General features: G+C 39.4%; 1 pseudogene; it reads left to right on the forward strand.

Moving 5' to 3' along the window:
* The first annotated feature begins 834 nt into the window (after window positions 1-834).
* LOC136400737 (T-cell surface glycoprotein CD1e, membrane-associated-like) lies at window positions 835-25,800 on the forward strand (annotated as a pseudogene).
* The last annotated feature ends 1,371 nt before the right edge of the window (window positions 25,801-27,171 follow it).

Below are 27,171 nucleotides of genomic sequence, written 5' to 3' on the forward strand. Positions count from 1 at the left end.
TCAGCTCACCACTTCCAACTCAAGCATATTCACAGATCCTTAAAAGTGCGAGTCGATCTGACTGGAGAAACTGAACAAAAAGGTATTTTTCTTAGATTATCTGAAAACCTGTATTGCTACTCTGCTCCTTTTTCACTGTGGGTTGTACAGCAACATTCAAAGTGCTATTTGTCTTCTGAGAGTGATTTCGAGAAGAGAAGGATATAAAGACAGAGGGTATTCTGAGGGGACAGGGAGAACAGGTAAAGCAGTGAGAAGAGTGACAGTAAACTCCTGAGAAAAAATAATAGATAAGTAGAGAAATATAGAGAAGACCAAGAAGAGGGAGAAATGAGGCTGGGAAGCTGATCAGAGGAGAAGATCACAAAGAGATCAGGAGTGGGGACACTGATGCAAAGACCACAGGGCACTACTGAGGACCTTCTGTTACTTCTTCTATTGAAGAGGAATTGAGAATCCAAGTCTGGGATTGAGTTTCCAAGGCCAAGAAGTAGTACATTTTCCAGTCAGACCACTAACTACAGACATTGTTAATATCCAGTGTTCCTTTTATATATGTTGATGCAAGGGGGAGGTTAGGAGACAGACAGAGCAAAAGAAAATTTAGGAGTCAGATTGTGGAAGACAGGGAGGGGAAATGAGAAACACTGTGGGAGGCTTGAAGCTGAGGAAGACAGTCGGGTTTCTCTGACAGGGAAGTGAGCAGAGGGAGAGGTTGGTTTGTTTGTGTGACAAAGTAAGTGACAGAAGAGTCAAAAGGGTTTGGAGGGGAAGCTGATATCTGAGTCTGTGAGCACTCGTCCTGCTGAGATATCCTTACCTACCACAATTCCAATGCTGCTGCTTCTTCCCCTGCTCTTCAAGGGAATTCTCTGCCATGGGCCAAGCACAGGAGGTAAAAATAATGCAGGTGGAAAGTTACCTGTGGCTGGGCCAAGCAGGGTAGAAAAGTACTAGAGAGGATCTGAAACAAGGCGTAATGCTCTGACGGGGCGTCCTTGAAATTTTCATGCCAGGCTACTGCCAGGCATCATCCTTGACCCCGTCTAAGTTTGTATTTCTGATTTTAGGGCTAAGAATCAGGATCTAGAGAAAGATGTCATGGGACTAAATGCTCACTTTGTAATTACAATATTCCAATTTTTCTTTTTCTACACAGGACCCCCTTCTCTCCTCCTTTGAAAACTTTTTAATTTTCACTTCTGTTTTCAGCTACCCCAGTTTTAGCACTTTATCATCGAGCAACAGAAGAGCTCCCATCCTTTCGAATGCTTCAGATTTTCTCTGCCAACCAGAGCTGGTAGCACACGGAGGGCTCAGGCTGGCTGGGCGAGCTGCAGATTTATCGCTGGGACAGTGCTTCAAGCATCATCCAATAGCTGTGGCCCTGGTCCCAGGGTAATTTCAGCAAGGAGGAGCTGAAGCACATCCAGGTGGTATTGCAGTTGTACATGCACAGCTTCTCTCAGGAAGTGCAGCCATTTCCAGTCAATTTCAATTTGATTGTGAATTTGCTTTCCCAAGCTGATATTTGCTTGAAAGCTCCCACCAAAGCTGATATTGTTTGGGCTCTGACCATTATTCAATCTTCCTGACCTTGTGTCCTGTCTCCCTGGCTCACTCTTTTTTATTTATTTGTTTATTTAGCTTCATCTTTTTCCACCATTTGCAATATACCCTCACCCCAAATACAAAGAAGGACCTACGTGTAGATATCCCTGCACACGCTGGAATATACCTTCATGTTCTGGCTTCTTGTAATATTTGTTGCCTTTTGATTTCTTCCCCTCATCCTTGGCCTGAGGCTTAGCCTTTCACAACCAATATCTGCCCTTCCTTCTCCCTCTCCTGAGTGTTCACATGACCTAACCAGGACCTAACAACTCCCGAGTAAGGTCTTCCTGGGGGTCTGCTATCTTTCTAACAGTTTCCCATCAGGCCTCTTCAGATCAATTATTTTAACATTTCTTTATTATTGTAATATATTCTTCCCACAGATTTTTTTCACCTTTTTCACCAAACTTTAGTCTTCCATATCTTACAACAGAAAATGTTTCTTCCCTTAAATTTTTTAATTTTCTAAATAGTTGACTTTTACTCCATACAATATGATTCGTATTAATAATCTTTCTTGTCCACCCTCAGATTCCTTTGAAATCCAGGTATTTGGTGGCTGTGGAATGCATTCTGAAAAAGCCCAGAGAGTTTTTCAAATGCAGTATATCAAGGATCAGATTTCCTGAGTTTCCAAGGAAATTCCTGGAAGCCATCTCCATGAGCAGGGATTCAGGTGATAAAAGATTTCACTTGCAGTGGTGAACACACAATACAATATTCAGATGTTGCATTATAGAATTGTACACTTAAAACCTATTTAATTATTTAACTAATGGAATCCCAGTACATTTAATAAAAAATAAATAACGGAGATACCAAGATGGCAGGAGTGGGAATACATTACAACTGCTACCACCCAGAATCAAATGGCAGTTACAACTAAATTTAAGAACATTCATCTTTAAAAAAAATCAACTTTGGACTAAACGAAGAGGAGTTTATAACCAAGGATCACAAAAGAAGCCACACCAAGACTGGTAGGAAGGGTGGAGATATGGAAAGGGCTTCCCTGCTTCTAGAAGTGAGCAGAGGCCAAGGGTTCAAAGGGACTCTCATGGTTGGGAGGTTTGCCCTGAGAGGGGAGGGTCCAATGCCCCAGGTCCAGAGCCCCAGTGTGGAACCCAAGACCTTAGAAGAGGTGACAGCAAAGCATGTGGCAGTGAAAAAACAAAGGATTCTGTCTGCAAAAAAGAGATAGAGCTCTCAGATATACAGGCTCTATCTTAAAGGGCCAGTGCAGAAAGCCTTATTCACAGTCACTTGCCTGGGGCTCCAGGAGAGGGAGAGCTAAGAGAACTGGAGTTGCATGAGGAGAATGTGAAGTTGGTGACTCAGGGAGAGATTCTGGAAGACAGCCACCAGAACCCTTATACTGAATCATTCTCCAGTGCTATTGTCATCATTTTTGGGGAGGAATAGTCTCCTCCTTTTGACATCAGCCTGGGGAAAAGCAACTGTTCCACCCTTGGAAATCTCCCCTGCCCCACCATAAGAAGACTGTGCCATTCTGAGAAGTAAGCCAGGAAGCAGGGTTCCTCAGGGACTCAGTTCTCTGGCATTCAGGCCAGATCTTTCCCCATATTCTCACAAGAATGTGATTGGTGCTTCTGCCTCACAAGAGAATCAGTAGAAACCGTCCAAACTGCAGGCAGGCAATATCTCTGGGTCTCTGAGGCCACACCCACCACAGTCCTTCTGTTTATACCCTACAGAGGTCTGTGAAATAAGTCAGGACAGACTGACACCAAGGGCTTTAGAATAGGAGCTACACTCACCGCCCTTTCTAATCCCTGAATTGTCAAAGGCTCTAGACTCTACCAGAGGTTTTATTTCAGTGACTGAGTCTAACAAGTGACTGAGTCGTGACAGTCATAGGCAATGTCCCTCATTGGTTTGCACCAGGTTTTCTCCAGTGAGGCTGAGGGCAGGCACATCCTGATGCCAGCTACAGAAAGCATTAGTTCAGAATCTAATGTCCCTTTTTGGTGGTGTGTCCCAAGGGAGGGCATGTTGGACACAAGGCCTAGCCAAAGCAAGCTCCACTTTATATGGCCAAAACCTGCACAGAAGCTTGCATAAAAATTGAACAGGGCAAAGTCAGCAAATCAGGGTCCCAGATATCTTCCCACACTAGGCCACATTCCACAGGGTAAGGGAGATAGGCTTGGAGCACGAATATTGAAGGTGTGGGTTCCTGGGATCCCGTAGTTAGAATAAAGTGAGGGACTTAACTTCTATCTGGAAGGGCACAGTCTGCACCAGTGGAGGACTCTTGGTCTTTCTCACTGAGACTAGGATTCCCCAACTGGAAGAACTTCTGTAGAGGAGACTGTTGGCTCCACCCAATCTTAACCTGCGGCTAACCTCACTGGGGAGAAATATAATTGGAGCATCCATCAGTGTCTGATGGATTAAACTCTGGCAAAGTAGAGCCACTTTCCCTGACTGAGCTCCTGACCAAGAAGCCCCTGAAATAGGGGGATCCTGTAATGATGTCATCTTGAGCTCAACTGCCCTAACCTACTATGCTTACAACCTGTGAAGGGGTTCATGTTGTGATGCCAGTCTGAACCGACACTACAGGCTTTCAACAGAAGACTCTGTGGGAAGACTAGGCAGCTATAAGAGGTTGTAGAATGGCTGAAAAGTGGAGAAAACAGAGTTTGGGCTTTTGTAAGATGCTGCTGTCAGCTCTAAGCATGAGGAAGCTGATCCATATACACAGGTTGACACCACCCACAATACACAGGCCCATAAAATGCAGACACAAACAGTGAACAGAGTGCCAAATCCAGACAGTTGGCCTAGAGTGGGTTGCAAATAATAGTTAATTCCAACCCATACCTGAATCCTGCAAGAGGACCAGAACCAACACAAACAATGATGGGTAACCAACCACACAAATGCTAGACTCAGCTACCTACAGAAGCAGCACACTCAATGGAAGAGTCCAAAAGGCATAAGACACAACAACAAATAAATATACACAACAGGGTAGACACTGCATAACATCTAAAACATGTGATCAAGGTTGACCCTTAGAGCCAGCCACCTGAAGAAATAACCCTACACATAAAAGGGCCAATGGCATTCAAGATTCACATACAACAGAAGATAAATATAACTGTCAAGAAACATTACTAGAGCACTTAAGTAACTCAGGCAACCTTGAGGTCAGTACCACAGAGCCCATCTTCCTCATAAAGACACCACAACAAATCTGAAAGTCAAACAGCACTACCTACTACACAGACAAAATAGGCAGACAATGAAATATGACCCAAATACATTAAAGAGAATTCCCCAGAAAACAATCTAAATGAAATGAAAGTAAAGAAACTACCAGACACAGAGTTTAAAATAATGGTTATTCGGATGCTCAGAAATTTAAAGTAAGAATGGACGATCATGAGAACTTAAATAAAGAAATAGTAATCATTATAAAGGACATTAAAATTATAAAAAGGAACCAGTCAGAAATGGCAAATACACTATCTGATATAAAGACTGCACTAGAAGAGAGAGACAAGATGGCACTGGAGTAGGCGGACATACCAACATCTACCTCCCAGAACCAAAGTGGATTACAAACTAATTTTATGAACTATCATCTGGAAAAACCAACTTTGGACTAAACTAAAAGGACTCTTCAACCAAGGAACACTGAAGAAGCCACACCGAGACTGGTAGGAAAAGCAGAAACGCGGAGAGGGCTGCCCAGATCCTCGGAGCGAATGGCAGCAGGGAGAGACTAGCGTGGTGGGAAGTGGGTTTAGCAAAGGGGAAAGGGTCCTGAGCCCCAGGAACAAAGCCCCAGCCTGCAGCCCCAGAGCCCATAAGAGGCGTAAGGATAGTATTTAGCTGGAAACAAGTCAGGATACTGTTTGTGAGAAAGAGCCTGATTTCTCAGACCTAGGATCCTTCTTAAAGGGACCGTGCAGAACATCTCTCTCATAACCACTCACCCGGGCCTCCTGGGGACGGGGGGAGAGAGGAGAGGAACAGAGTAACAGGAAGAGAGTGTAATCTAGGAGGCACAGGGAGAAACATTTTGGGAGATAGCCACCCTAACCCCTGGGACGAGTCACTCCCCAAAGCTGAAGTGAATATTTCCCCTGGAAACAGCAATACCAGCAAAGGGAAGCAGGAGAGCAGCCAAACAAGCTCCCTCGCGGCATTCAGAGCAGAGTCGCATAGAAGGAGGGAGCTTTTGAGTCTACAGTAGTGAGTCTTAGGGTCCGAGCTGCAAGGCCCCCACACGCAGCTGAGGGCATGCCAGAGGGCGGGCGGCAGCGGGAAACAAAAGCGTGGTTCTGCTGGCAGAGGCAGAAGCCAGCTGGCCACCACTGGACTCAGGTGTGAGCTCAATCTTACCTGGCTGGGGAAAAGGTGGCGTGCAAAAGCGCTCAAGCTCAGCTGCTGGCAGCCTGTAATCCAGTCTGTGGGAGAAGGGAGGGAACCCCAGAAAGGGTGGAGACCAGCCCCTGAGCAAGGGCAGAAGAGCACAGCCTTGCCCCGCCCGTGCAACCCAGGCTTGCGGTCTGACTTGGTAGCCGGCTTCTCCCGCGGGGGTGGAGCCAAAAGCCCAGAAGAGGCGGAGTTCCGCTACTGAGCCGAGCTTGGGCACGCAGTCCTGCCTGGCGGGAGAGCCAAGGCTAGCAGCCGTTCCTCAAGTGGGCTCCTCCTGCAAGGGCTGGACGAAGCCCAGAAACAGGCAGAGACCCACAGCTGAGCAAAGATGCTCGCCCATGCCCTCAGGACAAAGCATAACGTCACACACGGGGGCAGGGCAAAGGCCAAAGCCACCAATGCTTGTGCAACCGAGCACGTGATCACAGCCACACCCGTGAAGAGAAAATGTGTAGGCAGAGAAATACAACACAAATAAACCAAGAGAAATCCCCAGAAAAGGACCTAAGTGAATCAGATATAACCAAATTACCAGATGCAGAGTTTAAAATAACGATTGTTAGGATGCTCAAAGATATTAGAACAACCATAGATGGCCATTACAAAAAAATAAATAAAGAGATAACAAATATAAAAAAGGACATTGAAATAATAAAAAAGAATCAGTCAGAAATGACAAATACAATATCTGAAATAAAGAATAAAATGGAAGGACTTAAAAGCAGGATAAATGAAGCAGAGAGTTGAATTAGTGACTTAGAGGACACGATAAATAAAGGCAAGGAAGCAGAGCAGAAAAAAGAAAAGAGACTCAAAAAGTCTGAGGAAACTCTAAGAGAGCTCTGTGACAACATGAAGAGAAATAACATCCACATCATAGGGCTTCCTGAAGAAGAAGAGAAAGAACAAGGGATAGAGACTTTGTTCAAACATATTATAGCAGAAAACTTCCCCCAATTAAGGCAGGAAAACATTTCACATGTTTAGGAAGCACAGAGAACTCCATTAAGGAGAAACCCAAAGAAACCAACACCAAGACACATCATAATTAAAATACCAAAGCTAAATGATAATGAGAAAATATTAAAAGCTGCTAGAGAAAAAAAGAATATCACTTATAAAGGAGCCCCCATAAGGATGACTTCTGACTTCTCAACAGAAACACTTGAGGCCAGAAGGGAATGGCAAGAAATATTCAAAGTAATGCAGAACAAGAACCTACAACCAAGACTGCTTTATCCAGCGAGGCTATCATTTAAAATTGAAGGAGAAATAAAAAGCTTTACAGACAAAAAAAAACTCAAGGAATTCACTGCAACCAAACCAAGGCTGCAAGAAATGCTAAGGGACCTGTTGTAAACAGATCAAAGGAAAAAAAGAATATAGCAAAAGAGGAATACAGTTTTAAAGAAAAAAAATGGCAATAAACAATTACATATCAGTAATAACTTTAAATGTCAATGGATTAAATGATCCAATCAAGAGACATAGGGTAGCTGCGTGGATAAGAAAACAGGATCCATACATATGCTGTCTACAAGAGACACACCTTAAATCAAAAGATGCACACAGACTGAAGACAAAAGGATAAAAAAAAATATTTCATGCAAATGGAAATGAAAAAAAAAGCTGGGGAAGGAATACTTATATCAGACAAAATGGACTTTAAAACAAAGACCATAGTTAGAGATAAAGAGGATCACTACATAATGATAAAGGGAGCAATCCAAAAGGAAGATAAAACCATTATAAATATCTATGCACCTAATACAGGAGCACCTAAATATATAAAGCAGACTTTGATGGACTTAAAGGGCAAGATCAACAGCAATACTATAATAGTAGGGGATTTCAATACCCCATTAACAGCATTAGATAGATCCTCAAGAAAGAAAATTAACAAAGAAACAGCAGACTTAAAGGATATATTAGATCAACTTGCTTTAATAGATATCTTCAGAACCTTTCACCCTAAAACAGCTAAATATACATTCTTTTCAAGTGCTCATGGTACATTCTCTAGAATAGACTGCTTGTTAGGGCACAAAAGCGGTCTCAACAAATTTAGGAATATTGAAATCTTATCGAGTACTTTCTCTGATCACAATGGCATTAAACTAGAAATCAACCACAATAGAAAAATTGAAAAACATTGAAACACTTGGAAACTAAATAGCACGTTATTAAATAACGAATGGGTTAACATTGAGATCAAAGAAGAAATTTAAAAATTCCTAGACACAAACGATAATGAGCATACATCCACTCAAAATTTATGGGACACAGCAAAAGCAGTCCTGAGAGAGAAGTTCATAGCATTACAGGCATACCTCTAGAAGCTAGAAAAAGCTCAAATAAACAACTTAACCCTGCATCTAAAAGAACTAGAAAAAGAACAGCAAGTAAAGCTCAGAGCTAGTAGAAAGAAGGAAATAATAAAGATCAGAGCAGAAATAAATGACATAGAGGCTAAAGAAACAATACAGAGGATCAATGAAACCAGGAGCTGGTTCTTTGAAAAGGTAAACAAGATCGATGAACCTTTAATGAGACTCACCAAGAAAAAAAGAGAGAGGACTCAAATAAATAAAATTAGAAACGAGAGTGGAGAAATAACAACTGACACAACAGAAATACAAAATATTGTAAGAAAATACTATGAAGAACTGTACGCCAAAAAACTAGACAACCTAGATGAAATGGACAAATTCCTTGAATCATATAATCTTCCAAAAATCAATCTGGAAGAATCAGAAAACCTAAACAGATGAATTACAATAAATGAGATTGAAACAGCTATCAAAAAACTCCCAAAAAAGAAAAGTCCAGGGCCTGATGGCTTCACAAGTGAATTCTACAAAATATTCCAAGAAGAACTAACTCCTATCCTTCTCAAGCTATTTCAAAAAATTCAAGAGGAAGGAAGACTTCCAAACTTCTTTTATGAGGCGAGCATAATTCTGATTACAAAACCAGGCAAAGACAACACAAAAAAAGAAAATTATAGGCCAATATCCCTGATGAACTTAGATGCTAAAATATTCAACAAAATATTAGCAAACCGGATCCAGCAATATATGAAAAAAATCATACACCATGATCAAGTGGGATTTATTTTTGGGAGGCAAGGCTGGTACAATATTTGCAAATCAATCAATGTGATTCATCACATAAAGAAAAGAAAGGAGAAAAACCACAAGATAATTTCAATAGATGCAGAAAAAGCATTTGATAAAGTCCAGCACCGATTCATGATCAAAACTCTCAGCAAAGTGGGAATACAGGGAACATACCTCAACATGATAAAGGCCATCTATGACAAACACCCAGCCAACATCATACTCAATGGGCAAAAATTAAAAGCAATCCCCTTAAGATCAGGAACAAGGCAGGGGTGCCCCCTTTCACCACTCTTATTCAACATAGTTCTGGAAGTCCTACCCACAGCAATTAGACAAGAAAAAGAAATAAAAGGCATCCGAATTGGAAAAGAAGAAGTAAAACTATCATTATTTGCAGATGATATGATATTGTATATAGAAAACCCTAAAGTCTCAGTCAAAAAACTACTGGAACTGATAAATGAATTTGGCAAGGTGGCAGGATATAAAATCAATACTCAGAAATCAGAGACATTTTTATACACTAATAATGAACTGTCAGAAAGAGAAATCAAGGAATCAATCCCCTTTACCATTGCAACCAAAAAAATAAAGTACCTAGGAATAAATCTAACCAAGGAGATTAAAGACTTGTACTCGGAAAATTATAAAACATTGATAAAAGAAATCAGGGAAGATACGAATAAGTGGAGGCATATACCATGCTTATGGTTAGGAAGAATAAACATCATTAAAATGTCTATATTACCCAAAGCAATCTATAAATTCAGTGCAATATCGATTAAAATACCAATGCCTTACTTCAAAGATATAGAACACATATTCCAAAAATTTATATGGAACCAAAAGAGAAAACGAATAGCCTCAGCAATCTTGAAAAGGAAGAATAAAGCGGGAGGTATTACACTTCCGGATATCAAGTTATATTATAAGGCCATTGTACTCAAAACAGCATGGTACTGGCATAAGAACAGGCACGTAGATCAATGGAACAGAACAGAGAACCCAGAAATAAAACCACAGCTCTATGGACAACTGATATTTGACAAAGGAGGTAAGAAAATACAATGGAGTAAAGACAGCCTCTTCAACAAATGGTGTTGGGAAAATTGGACAGCTACCTACAGAAAAATGAAACTAGACCACCAACTTATACCACTCACAAAAATAAATTCAAAATGGATAAAAGACTTAAATGTAAGCCGTGAAACCATAAAAATCTTAGAAGAAAACATAGGCAGTAAGCTCTCTGACATCTCTCGCAGCAATATATTTGCTGATTTGTCTCCACAGGAAGTGAAAAAAAGACAGGATAAACAAATAGGACTTTATCAAACTAAAAAGCTTCTGCACAGCTAAAGACAATAAGAACAGAATAAAAAGACAAACTACACAATGGGAGAATATATTTGACATTGCGTCTGATAAGGGGTTAATAACCAAAATTTATAAAGAACTTGTAAAAATTAATACCAGGAAGACAAACAATCCAATCCAAAAATGGGCAAAAGAAATGAATAGACACTTCTCCAAAGAGGACACACAGATGGCCAATAGGCATATGAAAAAATGGTCAACATCACTAATGATTAGAGAAATGCAAATTAAAATCACAATGAGATATCACCTCACACCAGTCAGAATGGCGCTCATCAACAAAACAACACAGAATAAGTGCTGGCGAGGATGTGGAGAAAAGGGAACCCTCCTGCACTGCTGGTGGGGATGCAGACTGGTGCAGCCACTGTGGACAACAGTATGGAGATTCCTCAAGAAATTAAAAATTGAACTGCCTTTTAACCCAGCTATACCACTGTTAGGAATATACCCCAAGAACACCATAGCACTATTTAAAAAGAAGAAATGCACCCCCATGTTTATGGCAGCATTGTTCACAATAGCAAAGATCTGGAAACAGCCCAAGTGTCCATCAGAGGACGAGTGGATTAAAAAGCTTTGGTATATATATACTATGGAATACTACTCAGCCATAAGAAATGATGACATAGGATCTTTTACAACAACATGGATGGGCCTTGATAACATTATATTGAGCGAAAGAAGTAAATCAGAAAAAACTAAGAACTATACGATTCCATACATAGGTGGGACATAAAAATGAGACTCAGAGACATGGACAACAGTGTTGGGGTTACAGAGTGGGGGGACAAAAGGGATGGGGTTGGGGGAGGGGAGGGGCACAAAGATTATGGCTTTTCAGCATTTGCCATATTCCCCCCTTAATCTATAGACATACAGCAAATATTTACTTATGGTGTTTCCACTATAAAGACTGCTGTCTTAAGGACAAATGCTGATGAACTATTTCAGCAGTTCCTCCTTCTTCAAAGACTTATATGTCAACATAGAGCTCCATGTTTCATAGGACATACTCAAGCTCACTCCATGCTCCCTGGAGCTTTAGCACAATAGAATGCCCTTTTGTTGTTGTTGTTGTATTTTTTCTTTTATTTATTTATTTTTGTATTTTTCTGAAGATGGAAATGGGGAGGCAGTCAGACAGACTCCCGCATGCGCCTGACCGGGATTCACCAGGCTTGCCTACAGGGGGGGAATGCTCTGCCCATCTGGGGTGCTGCTCTGTTGCAACCAGAACCATTCTAGCGCCTGAGGCAGAGGCCATGGGGCCATCCTTAGTGCCCGGGGTGGCTTTGCTCTGGTGGAGCCTTGGCTGCGGGAGGGGAAGAGAGAGACAGAGAGGAAGGAGAAGGGGAGGGGTAGAGAAGTAGATGGGCGCTTCTTCTGTGTGCTCTGACTGGGAATCGAACCTGGGATTCCTGCACACCATGCCAATGCTCTACCACTGAGCCAACCGGCCAGGGCCTAGGAATGCCCTTGTTGATCAAGCTATCCAAAAGAAAATTATATGGAGCAACCATGACAGACTGAGCAAGTCAGTCTCATACTATTCATCACCAGAACGCTGCAGCCCGGTGTAAACAGTTTCAACTTTCTCGGGAATCAGCATGGCAGATTGGGAAATCCTGTCCAAGGGGTCCTATACTGCCCCTTCATTTGGAGTTAACCCTCAAGGACCCCTACCAGGACAACTTTGGCAGATGGATGTTACTCATATACCTTCATTTGGCAAACAGTCGTATGTCCACATTACAGTGGATACATATTCCAGATCTATAGTAACCTCTGTCAGACAGGAGAGGCTGCTAAGCATGTTATAGCTCATTGTCTGTATACATTGTTCTATTATTGGATTTCCTAAACTGGCTAAAATGAAAATGCTCCTGCATATGGAGCAAAAGCATTTACTGTATTTTGTCATGCTTACAATCTTTAAAGTTAAGGTATTATTAAAGTGTACTCAGCAAACATTTTAAGGTTAATTTAAAAAAAAATTTAAAGGGGGTAGTCATATCCTGGAACTCCTACAGGTCTACCATATCATGCTTCTTACTTAAAAAAAAAATTTACATTTCCTTTGAATGCGGATGAACAGGAGACACCAAATCTTTGTCGCCTGCAAACTACTACCTTCTTTATTAGATCCAGCTAATAACACTGTTTTGTCTTTTTCCAAATAGCTCCAGATATATGGAAAAGATTTAAATAGGCGGATGGGGATCCTCAAACCCCTCAGCGAGATCTTCTGAGCATGGCTTTTAAGATACCTAGAGGCAGAAAAAGCCCAATAGAGATCAGGGGAACTACCAGCTTTTAGGATACACCCTTAAAGGCTCCAACGCCCCAAAGGGGTCTCATAGGATGCCATCCGGGTCCTGCTTCAATAGTGAAAAGGAAGGTCATTGAGCTAAAGCCTGCCAGGCTTACATGCCTCTGCTGTGAGGAAACAGGGACACTAGAAGGTAGGCTTCCCCCTCACTCCTCTAAGGGAGGGTTCAGTCTCTTCCAGGCCTGCTCCAGCCACCTATGACCTAACCTTGCCCAGAAAGCTGGGGTTTGCCACTGAAGGCTGAATGAAGGTGCCCAGGGCCATCAGCCCCATCTACGACACTGTGGATGAGCCTAGGGTATTTCTTCCAAGAAGCAGGTAAACTGATCTCATTTGCACAAGGGCCACTTAACTATGTTTTGCCTGAATAGTCAGGTTTTTTATTCTTCCCTCAAAGATCTCTGTTGTGGGTGTTTATAGTCCTATTTTCTGCTGCTTTGCTTAATATATAGTGTTTCCTTTATCCCTCCTACCTCAATGCCCCACTCATATTTCAGGCTGGGACCTATTCCTAATTTAGAGCTCTCTTTCCCCCTTTTGCCAACTTCTATTATGAATCTACCTTTGCCACCCAGCTTAGTGTATCCCAAGGTTCTCTTTACCATGCCACAGTCTCAGAGCTCTGGGGAAAAGCAACCTGGTCTCATCTCTCCAGGCAGAGGAGAACAGAAGCTCCATTTCCATGCATGCTGCAAATGGCTTTTCCAGTCTACCTGAATCATTACCAGCTAGAAGCAGCGGTCATTGGGACTTGGACATGAGCTGCAAAGTATAGAATGGTGACAACAATTCCAGTGCCATAAGGACTTTTCCTGGATGTGGACTTTTCCTGGACTCCTGCTCCCTGTGACAGCTCCTAACAGACTGAACTGTGGTTGGGTTGCATTTTTCAGGAATTTGGCATGGTGATGGGGCCAACTTGGACTTGGTGAACATGTTAAGGACACTATTCTTTTATGGATTCTTGCTGTATTGGCCAAGAGTTTGCTTAAAGGCTTTTAATCACTGTAAAAAAAAATAGAAGACTGGATAAAGAAGATGGGGCACTCATGGTATACTATTCAGCTAGAAGAAATGATGACATCAGATCACTTACAGCAGAATGGTGGAATCTTGATAACATTATGCAGAGTGAAATAAGTGAATCAGAAAAAATCAAGAACTGCAGGATTCCATACATTGGTGGGACATAAAAACGAGACTAAGAGACATGGACAGGAGTGGGGTGGTTGGGGGGGGGAGGGGAGGAGGGAGAGGGGGAGGGGGAGGGGTACAAAGAAAACTGGATAGAGGGTGATGGAGGACGATCTCTCTTTGGGTGATGGGTATGCAACAGAACTAAATGACAAGATAACCTGGAAATGTTTTCTTTGAATATATGTACCCTGATTTATTGATGTCACCCCATTAAAATAAAAATTTATTTATATAAAAAAAAAAAGACTGCACTAGAAGGTATCAACAGCAGTCCGGATGAAGTGGATGATCAAATCAGTGATTTAGAGGACAAGACAAAATGAAATAGAACAACAGAGTGTTAAAAAAAATAGAGGCTCAAAAGACTGAGAAAACTCTGAGACCTCTGTGACAACATGAAGAGAAATAACATCTGCATCATAGGGGTTCCTGAAGGAGAAAAGCATGAACAAAGGATAGAGAACCTGTTTGAAGAAATCATAACTGAAAATTTTCCTAAATTGTTGAAGAAAAAATATCACACATTTTAAGAAGCACAGAGAGTCCCATTAAAGAGGAACTCAAGCAAACCTACACCAAGACACATCATGATTAAAATGCCAAAGTTAAGAGACAAAGAAAGAACACTAAAAGCTTCAAGAGAAAAGCAGTTAATTACAGAGGAGCCATCATAAAGATGATATCTGACTTCTCAACAGAAGCACTTGAGGACAGGAGGGATTGCCAAGAAATAAGAAATATTCAAAGTGATGCAAAACAAGAACCTACAACCAAATCTTCTTTATCAAACAAAGCTATCATTTAAAATTGAAGTAGAAATAAAAAGCTTCCCACATAAAAAAAAAAAAAAAAAAAACTCAAGAAATTCATTACAACCAAACCAGCACTGCATAAAATGTTAAGGAGCCTGCTGTAAAAAGAGCAAAGGAAAAGAAATCTGCAAAAAAAGGATTGTAGATTTAAAGAATAAAATGACAACGAATAAGTACATATCAATAATAATCTTAAATGCAAATGGATTAAATGTTCCAATCAAAAGACATAGGGTAGCTGCCTGGATAAGAAAAAAGAACCTGTACATATGCTCTCCACAAGATATTCAGAACAAAACTCTCTCAGAACAAAAATACACACAGGCTTACAGTGTAAGGATGAAAAAAGTATTTCCTGTAAATGGTAATGAAAAAAAAAGCTGGGTAGCAATAGTTATATCTGACAAAATAGCCTTTAAAACAAGGGCTATATATAGTAAAGAATAAAGACGGTCAATACATAATGATAAAGGGACAATCAAACAGGAGGATATAACCATTGTAGATATTTATGCGCCTAATATAGGAGCACATAAATATATAAAGCAGATTTTGATTAATATAAAGAGTGAGATGAATAGCAACATTATAATAGTAGGGGATTTCAATACCCCACTAACATCTATGGATAGATCCTTAAAACAGGATCTTTTTATAGTTTCATATAAACCTCATTATTTTTGGTTCCATTTCTTTAAAAAATGACATGAAATTTTGATAGGAGTTGTATTAATTTTGTATATTGCTTTGGGTAGTATGGTCATTTTGACTATATTTATTCTTCCTATCCAAGAACAAGGAATATTTTTTCTTTTTTTTTTTGTATCTTTTTTCAGTTTCCCTTAAAAATGTTTTGTAGTTTTCATTATATAAGTTCTTTACATTCTTTGTTATATTTATTCCTAGGTATATTATTTTTTGTTGCAATTGCAAAACAGATTTTTTTTTAATTTGTTTTCTGATGTTTCATTATTGACATACAGGAATGCAATTGGCTTCTGTATATTAATTTTGTATCCTACAACCTTACTGTATTGGTTTATTGTTTCTAATAGTCTTTGTGGAGTCTTTGGGGTTTTCTATACACAGGATCATATTACCTGCAAAAAGTGAAACCTTTACTTCTTCTTTTCCAATATGAATGCCTTTTATTTCTTTCTCTTGTCTGACTGCTTTGGCTAGAACTTCCAGCACTATGTTGAATGAGTGTGGAGAGAGTGGACAACCTTGTCTTATTCCTGATCCTGAGTTTTTTGGCCATTTAATATGATATTAACTGATGGTTTGTCATAAATGGCCTTTATTATGTTGAGATATTTTCCTTCTATTTTTATTTTGTTGAGTGTTTTAAACATAAAATGATGTATTTTATTGAATCCCTTTTCCATTTTTGATAAGATCATATAGTTTTTGTTCTCATTTCTTCTATAATTTCCCTTTCATTGCTCAACTTTCTCTTGATTTCTTTACCACAATGCATAATTTTATCCTAAAATATATTTTCCCATTTTTTCAAAAGAAAATATACTTAAAACAGAGCAATAGATTGTAATGATATTTGAATAATTTTGTGATATGAAATATAAGTCAATGAACTGTATTTTTTTTCGTTCCTCAAGTGGTATATATTCCCTGTGTTTACTGGGTCTTAGCGTACACTGTGTTCGTCTTTTCAGGTTAACTCCTAATCTTTCAGAATGCATATGTGTCATCACTTTATGAGAATCCTCTTTGATATCCTTGACTTGGTCCATCCTTCCTATTTGTTGTTATCATGTCACTGTATGCTTAAAAAATGTCTAGCACACAGTAAGTGTTCAGTATTTAATAAATAAAGAAAATATAAATACAGGGGATCCTTCGCTATTTGCACAGTTCTGTTCCTATGACAGTGACGTGAGCCAAATTTTGTTGTAAGTCGAAACACACCATAGCTTAACACAAATGAAACTTTTGTGCTTTTCAAAGTCCAAAATAGCAAAAGTAAGCATATCAGGGGCACCTACTTCCTCACTTATCTGCCCCAATACTGCATATTCTTCCACAGCACAACCAAACTATTTTGCCCACATAGTCTGAAAGTACAAAGCTAATTGCATAAGCAGAAACACTCACATCTCATTTTTTTAAAGTTTTTATGAGAGTGAGCATCATAAACTTGAAACATTGAATGTTGAGATTTTGTAACTTAAGGACAGCCTGTGAATTCATTCAAGAGACTTGAACATTTTATAAGACAAAAATAATAAAATTGATTAAATTTAACTTCAAATTTTATTTGAAATGACAGAAGTCTACACTGCTTTTTATGGCCATATGCTCAGCAGGTACTGTGTAGCCCATAGCACCTTCTTGCAACAGTCTATATGCTGTGAAACACCAAAATACCTCTAGCTGAAACCTCAATTTCAACATAACCCAAACAGACTGCGTATCTCAATACCCCCTTCCCTCATATAAAGCCAGTGGCTGTCACTATGGCCATGCAGGTTCACACTAGATTCAGGGAGACAGTAAAAGAACTGTGCAGCCAGAAAACGGTCAGCAATTCTGTTTATTAGAGTCTCATAATGGTGGATGAGCGTATGCAGGGAAGACCTCTTCTCTTTCTTCCATCACAGGACCCCACCAGTCTCAGCAGTTCTCAACCAAACAGGCATCTCAGGGCTCCCATGCCCCTCAGCACTCTTTCTCTCTCTGAACTAACTAGCCAAAACAGGTTAGGGGGAAAAAACCCTTCTGCAGCAAACAATCCCCCTTCCCAATGGAGGCAGGCAATCTACAAACTGCAATTTGCAATCTGCTGCCCTGAGGGAAAGCACCCGCAGGCTTCCATAGACTATACATACATGGTGCTGTCCCAGTACAAGGGAGCAAACCTAAAAAACACTTACTATAAATTGTTTGCCCAACACTACCGAACTGTTGTCTAGCTTCATAAATAACATTATTTTATGTCCTCCTGGTCACACTTTATTTGACGAATCCTGCTTACCCCCATGCTTTGTTCTTTCTACTCTGCAGCCTCACTGCTACTGCCTCTGTTCAGGTCTCTAAAGTCATCTGTCTTGTAGCTTTCATCACTGTCTGATTGCAAATCTCAATGTGAATTAGAAAACTTTTTTAAATACTATTTTAATCACATCGCTCTCATGTTTTAAATTGTTCGCTTGCTTGAAAAACAAGACATTTTTTTTCAATATGGCACCTGTTATCAGGGCCTTATCTTATAATGTATCTCTTTTTTTCCCCTTTGGTCCCTAAGCTTCAGTATTTACTTCTCTAATATAAGATTCTATACATTTCCTACTTTTTACTATCTTTTGTTATGTATAAGGCAAATAGGTCCTTGAATACTTTATAGCAAAAATACGTATGATCTTATGCTTTTATTTTTTTCAGATAAAATTTTAAAAACATGTCATACGTATTAGAACTTTCTGTAGAACTAGAGGGCTGATACTCGGAATACACACTTGTACCCTTTACATTTCTGTGTACATGAGACAATTGATCCTTTTAGTTTCTAGCAAGAACAACAAAGTACCGTTGGGTGTCTAGTTACTACTTCCATGATCTCCTTTTCTTCAAGAATTGTGCCTTTTTTCAAGATGGAGTATCTTCCCAGGCAAACATATCCCTCTGTTATGAGAGAAATTTCTGTATTACTGTTATATGACTGTTCTTAAGGCTTGAAATTCAACGAAAACAGTGCTAATAGATAATTCTTCAGCTATTATAGGGAAGACAAGTAATATTAAGTGTTGAGTTGATGTAGAAGAAGAAATCGTCATACACTGTTGATGGAAATGTAAATTGTTATAACTACTATAAAAAAACAGTATGGAGGCTTCTCAAAACTTATAAATAAGAGACCATATGACCCAGTAATTTCTCAGTTGATATATACCTGAAAATATTGATAGCATTTATTTCTAAAGATATATGTACTCCTATGTTCATTGTAGATTTATTCACAGTGCCAAGACATGGAAACAACAGAAGTGTTGCTTGATATATGATTGCATAAAGAAGATGTGGTACATAAATACAATGGGATACTGCATACTCCTGAGAAAAGATAAATAAAATACTCTTATTTGCAATAACATAGATGGATCTTGAGAATAGTATGCTAAGTGAAAGAAGTCAGATGAGAAAACTCAAAAATCATAGAATTTCATTCATATGTGGGATATAAATATGAAAGTAGCAAATGAACAAAGAAAACAAAGAAAAATATACAGCAAACAGCATGGTGGTTCCTAGCGGGGAAAAAAGGGCAGGGTGAAGTAAAAACAGGTAAAGAATGTCAAATGTGTGCTGATTTAACATAAGAAGATGTGGCTACACGCATTGAAAACACAAAGAAAGTATTATAAAACTGTACACATGAAAACCATATAATTTTATTAGACCATTTTATACCTATAAGTTTCATATAATTTTGAAAATAAATAAATAAATATTTAACTATCATACTTTGTATGTTTTATTTTTATTTATAGTATTTATAAACATCCTTTTTTGTATTATTTTACATTTTTTTAATATATATTTTATTGATTTAAGAAAGAGAAGGAAAAGAGCAAGACAAAGACAGAAATATTGATCTGTTCCTGTATGTGCCCTGACCAGGATCAAAATGGCAACTTCCGCATTTTGCTGCAAACCTAACCAACTGAGCTATCTGATCAGAGCTTTGCAATATTTCTGTTTTACATGATTTTAGGGCTGTGGATTTTGAGGTATTTTATCTGTTGTCTTTTTAAAGAACTTCTTTAAGGTTCCTCTTCAAAGTAGAATCCCTTCATTTTCTAGAATGAAGATGAATGTATTCATCATTTTAAGTAAATATTTAAAATATTGCACATTTTCTTTTTTTTTTTTTTTTTTTTCTTTCTGAAGCTGGAAACGGGGAGAGACAGTCAGACAGACTCCCACACGTGCCCGACCGGGATCCACCCGGCACGCCCACCAGGGGCGACGCTCTGCTCTGCCCACCAGGGGGCGATGCTCTCCCCCTCCGGGGCGTCGCTCTGCTGCGACCAGAGCCACTCTAGAGCCTGGGGCAGAGGCCAAGGAGCCATCCCCAGCGCCCGGGCCATCTTTGCTCCAATGGAGCCTCGCTGCGGGAGGGGAAGAGAGAGACAGAGAGGAAGGAGGGGGGGCGGGAGTGGAGAAGCAAATGGGCGCTTCTCCTATGTGCCCTGGCCGGGAATCGAACCCGGGTTCCCCGCACGCCAGGCCGACGCTCTACCGCTGAGCCAACCGGCCAGGGCCGCACATTTTCGAGATAAAAAAAAGGCCAGTGGTCTCCAACACCATGACTAAATCAAGTCTCCTATAAAAGTCATAATTTAACATATTTTTCTGAAAATCTTTACTTTATATTGTTCTCTTGTGGTCAATAATATATGATTCAATATAAAACTTATTTATCTTCCTTTATTTTACTGTCTCCCAGGAAATTAAGTAATATGGAATAAAATTCTTTGATTATTAACTTCTTTCTGAAAAACTAATCAAATGCACTAAATTTTCTCGTGCATTCAAACTATCATTTAGAGATAACTATATATTTTTTAGATAAATTTTTAAATTTACATTCATGGAGATGACATTGGTCAATAACATTATATTTATTTCAAATATACAATTCTATGATAAATCTTCGGTGCATTCCATTATGTTTCATGACCTAAAGTCTGGTCTCTTTCCATCACCATATATTTGACCCCCTTTACCTTCTTCAGCCTCCCTTTATTCCCCTTCCCCTCTGATAACCACTCTACTGCTGTCTGTTACTGTTTGTTTCCTTTGTTTGCTTGTTGCTTTTTTATTTCTATCCCACGTATTATTTTTTGGGGGAAACTCCATACTGTTTCCATAGTGACTTTACCAATTTACATTTTTATGAGCAGTGGATGAACCTTTTTTCTATACATTCTCTTCAACACTTGTTCCTTCTTATCTTGTTGATAACACTCATTCTAACAAATGTGAGGTGATAGCTCTGTGGTTTGATTTGCATTTCTCTTGTAGCTAGTGAAGTTGAGCATCCTTTCATGTGTCTGTTGGCCATTTGTATGTCTTCTTGAGAAAAGTGTCTTTTCAAGTGTTCTGCCCATTTTAAAAATTGGACATTTTGTTTTTTGTTGTGTTGTTGAGTTGTATGAGTTCAATGTATATTTGGATATTAGCCCTTAATAAGAGATGCTGTTTGCACATATCTTATAAGTTTTTTGGTTACTTTTTGTCATGTTTATGGTTCTTTCTGTTGTGCAGAAACTTTTAAGTTATATGCGCTCCATTCATTTATAAATATAAATTTATATTAGTACTTACTGCATTTTTCAAGTTAATGTTTGGTTTTACTTAGATTTTTAGTTTCATAATAGAGTTATATGGCATATTCCTTGATTTTTTTGAGTATTCCAAACAGAGTTATTTGGTCCTCACAAGAGGATGATAATTTCCCTGAACAAAAAATTTTAAGATTATTTTATTACGTTAGAATTCTGACATTTTTTCCCATAGCATTGAACATGAGGTGTATAAAACCAGCGTCTTAGAGTCAGAAACAATGAATGACATTGAGTCTAAACTTTTTTAAATAACTTGAAGCATGATTCTGTGAGTACTTTATATTATAAAAGTAGAGGTTGTGGGTTGATATTTTTTCTTTTGTTTTGTTTTTTCTAAAGAAATTGTTTCTGAGCTCAACCAGGCAGTGGAGCAGTGGATAGAGCATCAGGTTCAAAACCCCGAGTTTGCCAGCTTGAGTGCAGACTCAACTAGTTTGAGCAGGGCTCACCAGCCTGAGCCTAAGGCTTGAGCAAGGAGACACTTGGTCTGCTTTAGCCCCTCAGACAAGGCACATATGCGAAAGCAATCAATGAACAACTAAGGTGCCGCAATGAAGAAATGATGCTTCTGAACTTTCTCCCTTCCTGTCTGTCTGTCCCTATCAGTCTGTCACACACACATGAAAAAAGAAATTCTCTCTGAAATCTTAATGACTGACAAAAATTTTGCAACCGGGTGGGCTCTGATTAAATGTTAGTTGAATGTGTCCATGAAAACCAAGGGTAGTATTTAAACTTCCTGTAGGCCGCCACAGTAAATATCAATGTAAAGAACAAAAGTAAAGACTCAACAGTTATTATTTCTCCCATGAACACCTCAGTCCCAGGAGTGCCTCCTATAAAATACTTCTCCAATTAGACATATCAAGGAGACACCAGTGCTTCCAGTACATGAATTGTGAAGGGAAGGTTGCATGACTGCTCCTCATACCCAGGGACCTGGAGACACACTCAACTCATTTAGGGTAGAGTGGGAGCCCAAGCCCTGTGCATCCCCTAGAGACCCACTCATACAACATTAATGAAAATCTGTCTACTGACCAGCTCATCACTACTGGGTTAAGAATTCTTTTGGATCCTTAACAATGACATTTGGTTTGACTAGAGAAAATGAGCAAAAGGATATTTTTCTGAGATTACCTGATCATCTGTATTGCCACTGCTGCTGCTTCTTCACTGTGGATTATGGAGATTTGCCTGTGAATTATACAGCTATATTAAAAGTGACTATTTTCTTTTGACAATGATTTAAAAAGGAGCAGGATATAAAGACTGAGGGTAATCTGAGGGGACAGGAGGAACAGACAAGGCAATGAGAAGAGTGGCAGTAGACTTCAGAGAAAATAATTGGTAAGTAGAAAAATACAGAGAATATCAAGAAAAGGGAAAAGGGAAGGCCAGGAAACACATCATAGGAAGAGAAGACCACAGAGAGATCCGGAGTAGGGACACTGCTGATAAGGCCACAGGGACTACTGAGGACCTTCTGTTATTTCCTTTTATAGAAATGGACATTGAGAATCCAAGTGCGGGTTTAAGTTCTCCAAGGCCAAGAGGTACTACATTTCCCAGGCAGACCACAGACTGCAGACATGGTTGTCAAGCCACAACACCTTTTATACATGTTGGTGCAATGGGGTGGCTACGAGGCAGACAAAAATAAAAAGAAATTCTGGAAGCCGGACAGGGAAGAGATGGAGGGGAAATGAGAGACCCTGTGGGAGGCTCATGGCTGAGGGAGGCAGTCGGGTTCTTCCCACACAGAAATGAGCAGAGGGAGAGTTTGGTTTGTTTTTTTGGAAAGGGCTGTTACAGAAAAGTTCAGAAGGGTTTGGAGGGGAAGTGTTATTTGAATTCTGAGGACAATTTGTTCTGCTGAGGTATTCTTTATCAAACAGAACTCCAGTGCTGCTACTTCTGCCCTGCTCTTTCAAGGAATTCTCTGCCATGAACCAAGCACAGTGGATGAGAAGAACCCAGGTGGAAACATACTTGTGGTTTGGCAAAGCAGAGTGTAGAAAAGTTCTAGAGAGTATCTCTAGGAAGAGAGTAATGCTCCTACTGGGCACACTTGGAATCTGCATGCCAAGCGAATGCCAAGCACCATCCTTAACCCCACTCTGTTTCTCTTTCTGATTTGGGAGAAATGAAGTTATAGTTGGGGAAGGGGATATGAGAATACATTATATGGAAATTTGTAAGTATTACCATTACTTTTGTCTTACATGGGACCCTCATCTTCCCCCCTTTCATCTTCTCTCCATTGTCACTTCTCTGTCTTTCAGCTATGCAAGTATCAGCACACGGAGGGCTGAGGCTGGCTGGGTGAGCTGCAGACTCATTGCTGGGACAGTGTTTCAAGCACTATCTGCATTCTGTAGCCCTAGTCCCAGGGTAATTTTAGCAAGGAAGAATTGAAGAACTTTCCAGTGTTACTGCTGTTGTATATGCATAGTTTCCCTTAGAAAGTGTGGGCATTTTCCAGTCAGTTTCAGTTTGGATGTGAGTTTGCTTTTCAAGGTTGATATTTACCTGAAAGCTCTGACCAGGGAAAATGATGTAATAGACTCCAACCATTATTCAATCTTCTGTTTACCTTGGTGTAACTCTTTCTTCTTTGCACCTCTTACCATTATTCTCACTCTACCCCTCCCCCACCACATACAAAGAACGATTTACATGTATCTATCTTCACACTACTGACTATACCCTTATATTCTGGCTCCTTGTTATAGTGTTTCCCTATGTTCTCTCTCCAATTCTTGATCTCAGACTCAGCCTTTCCCAACCTAGACCTGCCCTCCTTTCTCCCCAATCTGAATGTTCACCTGACCTAGGCAATACTCAATCAGTGTCGAGGGAGCTCTTCTTGACTGGTCTGCTGACTTTCTAAGAGTATTCCCATCTAGCTTTTTCAAATTAATTATTTCAATAATCCTTTATTATTTTTACATTCTCAACCCACAGATTTCTTCTTTCTTTTACTTCCAAAATCTAGTCTTCAATGTGGTTCAAAGAATATGTTTCTTTCCTTGAATCCCTCTACTTTCTATTGTTGATGTTTCCTCCCTACAATTTTTTCCATATCGACTCTCTCTTCCTTGACCATCCCCAGATCCCTTTGAGATCCAGGCATCAGGCAGCTTTAGAGTGCATTCCCGGGAAGGCCCCAGAGAGTTTTTTAAATGTTTCATATCAAAGATCAGATTCCTTGAGTTTCCAAGGAAATTTCTGGATGCCGTCTCCAGGAGCAGGGAGTCAAGCTCAGAATGTCTGTAATGTGCTTAATTGGTACAGCATTGTTAAAGTTCTGATTGGCCTTTTCAGTGACATTCTCAGGCCCTCAATTCCTGTCAGTCCTCCTGCAAGGAGGGAAGTCAGACCTGGAACAACAAGGTGAGCACAACCTCCTCTTCCCTCACAGCCTCAGTGCTTCATTCTTGTATTTGAGTTTTTTCTCTTTATCATCCCTTTGAGACACAGAATAAGAAGCTTGAAGGTGAGTGTGGGTTCAGGGGTTCTAAGGTAGCTGATTCACAAGTTCTGGCTTGAGATACCTAAACTCCACTTCTTCTCATCTCTTTCCAGTGAAGCCACAGGCTTGGGTGACCAAAGCCGTCTGCTGCTGGTGTGCCACGTCTCTGGCTTTCATCCAAAACCTGTGTGGGTGATGTGGATGCGGGGTCAACAGGAGCAGTGCGGCACTCGACAAGGTCAAGTCCTGCCAAATGCTGAAGGGACGTGGTATCTTCAAGTAACCCAGAATGTGGCAACTGTAGAGGCAGCTGGTCTGACTTGCCGAATGAAACACAGCAGCCTGGGAGGCCATGATATAATCGTCCACTGTAATGAGAAAGAACGAGGGCCCCATTAGGAAATGATAATCTTCCCATAATTCCAGGGCTAATGAATGAGCAGCTGGAGAATGGATAGGACTTTTATGCACAAGAGGATAAAAGTGGGAGAATACAAATCATAAGGAAGTATAAAGATTCAAAGCAGTTATATTTCAAGAAAATAGAGAAAGAAGATTAGAGGTACTAAAGAAAAATAAAAGCAGACACAATGTGTAGAAAGAATTGAAATGAGGGCTCTAGAAAATACAGAAGAAAACTCCTGTAAGGTCCCAACTCTGTAAAACAAGAGGCATTAACTCAGGTAGGATAGAGTGTATTTCATAGATTGACATTATTTAGTCCCCAATCAGAAGGATATTCTTTCCCTTTGATATTGATCTGTTTGGCTGTAACAGTTACACTGGTTATTCTGGTTATTGTGGACTTATGGTTTAAACAGCACAGGTGAGACTTTTCTTTTTTTGTTTCTTCAACCTTTTATCCACTTATTTTTTTCTCCTCTATTGTTCTTTTTCTCTCTGATTTCCTGTCTTTGAGATCAAAATCCTCTTCTTCGCCCTTAGCTCAAATCAGAATATCTGTTTTCTCCTTTCCCCAAACCCTGCCCCTCCAAATTGAAGGAACACCCAGGAATGTAGGAGATCAGGAAACCATCTCTGCTTGGCACAGATATCATGGGTCAAAAACAAATTGTTGAAGAAATGGTAAATGAGCCGATCCAACTCTGGTGATAAATGTTTAACCTTATACATAAAAATCTGTTCTGCTTCTTCTTGAACATGATTCATACCAATAAACAAAGCATGGTTTTGTTAAAATAGTTTTCTGACAGATATTCTGACTCATTTGGAAACCTCTTCTTCCCCACCCCCGATCTTTGACAATCTCTTTTCTGAGGGCACCTGTTTGTTGATCCTTCAAACTCTATTTCACATTCTTATTTCTGAATCTTCCCTGGAAGTTTCCCTAAATGACTCAATTGAAATCACAAAATAAATACCATATGATCTCACTCTTATGTGGATTCTAATGAACAAAGTAAACTAATGAAGAAAATAGAAGCAACTCATAGATACAAAGAACACAGTAATAGCTTTCAGAGGGGAGAAGTTTGAAGGGCTGGTAAAATGATGAAGGGGTGAAGCAGAGAAAAACCCACACAGATACAGAAAACAGTAAGGTGATTGCCAGAATAGATGGAAAGGAGGTTGGTGGGAGGCAGTAAAGTGGTCAGGGGGGAATAAATGTGATAAAAAGAGATCTGACACACAATAAAATATACAGATGATGTATTATTCAATTGTACACTTGAAAACTATATAATTTTTAACCAATGTCACTCCAATAAATTTAATTTTAAAAAATTCTGTGGGAAAAAAAAGAAATCTCTTTTGTACTTCTAAAATTTGAATGATCTTCCTAAGAGCATTGATATTTTCATACTCTGAACAATTGTTATTTAAATACTTACTCTATTTTTTTGTCTCCATTTATTGAAAGCAGAAATTAGATATTGTATTTGTATCTATGACCAAAAGTCTAACCTGAATTCAGGGCCTGCTTGATGAGCAAGTGACTTGTGCAGTTGTTGCCGTCTTTAAGTTTTTAATAATCTTCGAACATTTTCATTTTGTACTGATCCCACATCTTACATAGCTGGTTCTGCCTGAATGTGATATTTCCCATACATGCTAAATTATGAGACTTAATTTGGGTTGGTGAGCACACATTGCAAAATAGAGAGAAAATATTATAGAATTGTACATGTGAAACCTATATAACTTTATTAACCAATGTTATCCTAATAAATAAAATATAATTTTAAAAATGAAAAATAATCATCTAGTTATTATACTTTTATGTTTTTCTTTCCATTTCTAGTATTTGCAAATATCTTATATTTCTATTATATTTTTTTCACATGAATTTTGGGTTGTGGATATTCAGGCAATTTATCTGCTTTTATTTATTTATTTAATTATTTTGTGATAAGGACAGAGACAGAGACAGAAAGAGGGAAAGATAGGGACAGACAGGAAGGGAGAGAGACGAGAAACATCAACTCTTCATTGTGGCACC

Source organism: Saccopteryx leptura, chromosome 3 (assembly GCF_036850995.1).
Source record: "Saccopteryx leptura isolate mSacLep1 chromosome 3, mSacLep1_pri_phased_curated, whole genome shotgun sequence".
NCBI lineage: Eukaryota > Metazoa > Chordata > Mammalia > Chiroptera > Emballonuridae > Saccopteryx > Saccopteryx leptura.